The 1,500-nt window shown below is 46.9% G+C and overlaps 1 protein-coding gene across 3 annotated transcripts in view; it reads left to right on the forward strand.

Annotated features, from left to right (window-relative positions):
* Positions 1-1,500, forward strand: part of CCDC125 (coiled-coil domain containing 125) — a 65,183-nt gene that overhangs the window by 28,256 nt on the left and 35,427 nt on the right. The gene's annotated exons all lie outside the window — the stretch shown is intronic.

Raw genomic sequence — 1,500 nt, forward strand, 5'->3', positions numbered from 1 at the left:
AGGCGGAGCTTGCAGTGAGCTGAGATTGCGCCACTGCACTCCAGCCTGGGCGACAGAGCGAGACTCTGTCTCAAAAAAAAAAACAAAAAAACAAAAAAAAGAACAAATAACAGAAAAACCAAAATTAGCCAGATGTGGTGGCACTGGCCTGTAGTCCCAGCTACTTGGGAGGCTGAAGTGGGAGGATTGCTGGAGCCCAGGAAATTGAGGCTGCAGTGAGCCGTGATTGTGCCACTGCACTGCAGCTTGGGTGACAGAGCGAAACTCTGTCTCGAGAAAATAAATCAGCAATTCAGTGGCATTCACAAAGTTGCCTAACCACCACCTCTGTCTAGTTCCAGACAGTTCCAGTACTCCAAAGTAAAATCTCATACCCATTAAGCAATTTCTCCCCATTTTCTCCTTTTTATTTAGTTTTCACTTGAAGCAAAATGGTAGAGCACCTGATGTTAACTTTTTTTTTTTTTTGAGACGGAGTCTCACTCTGTTGCCAGGCTGGAGTGCAGTGGCTCAATCTCGGCTCACTGCAACCTCCGCCTCCTGGGTTCAAGCAATTCTTCTGACTCAGCCTCCTGAATAGCTGGGATTACAGGTGCACGCCACCATGCCCAGCTAATTTTTGTATTTTTAGTAGAGATGGAGGTTTCATCATTTTGGCCAGGACGGTCTCAATCTCCTGACCTCGTGATCCGCCCGCCTCGGCCTCCCAAAGTGCTGGGATTACAGGCATGAGCCACCGCACCTGGCCTTTTATTTTTTGAGATGGAATCTCACTCTGTTGCCCAGGCTGGAGTGCAGTGGTGTCATCTCAGCTTACTGCAACCTCCACCTCCTGGTTCAAGCGATCCTCCTGCCTCAGCCTCCCGAGTAGCTGGGACTACAGGTGCCCACCACCATGCCTGGCTAATTTTTGTATATTTAGTAGAGGCAGGGTTTCACCATGTTGGCCAGGCTGGTCTCAAACTCCTGACCTCAAATGATCCACCCACCTTGGCCTCCCAAAGTGCTGGGATTACAGGCGTGAGTCACTGTGTCTGACATGATGTTAACTTTTTACATATTTTTATTTATTTATTTATTTTCACACAGGGTCTTGCTCTGTTGCCCAGTTTGGAGTGCAGTAACACAATCTCAGTTCACTGCAACCTCCACTTTCTGGGCTCAAGAGATCCTCCCACCTCAGCCTCCCAAGTTGCTGGTACTACAGGCATGTTCCACCATGTCCAGCTAATTAAAAAGTATATTATTATTATTATTGTTATTATTTTGAGATAGAATCTCACTCTTTCACCCAGACTGGAGTGCAGTGGCACAATCTCAGCTCACTATGACCGCCGCCTCCCAGGTTCAAGTGATTCTCCTGCCTCTACTTCCTGAGTAGCTGGGATTGCAGACACCCACCACCATGCCCAGATTATACATATATATATATATTTATATATATATATATATTTTTTAGATGGAGTCTCGCTCTGTCACCCAGGCTGGAGTGCAGTGGTG

The sequence above is a fragment of the Mandrillus leucophaeus genome, unplaced genomic scaffold (assembly GCF_000951045.1).
Source record: "Mandrillus leucophaeus isolate KB7577 unplaced genomic scaffold, Mleu.le_1.0 Scaffold281, whole genome shotgun sequence".
Classification (NCBI taxonomy): domain Eukaryota; kingdom Metazoa; phylum Chordata; class Mammalia; order Primates; family Cercopithecidae; genus Mandrillus; species Mandrillus leucophaeus.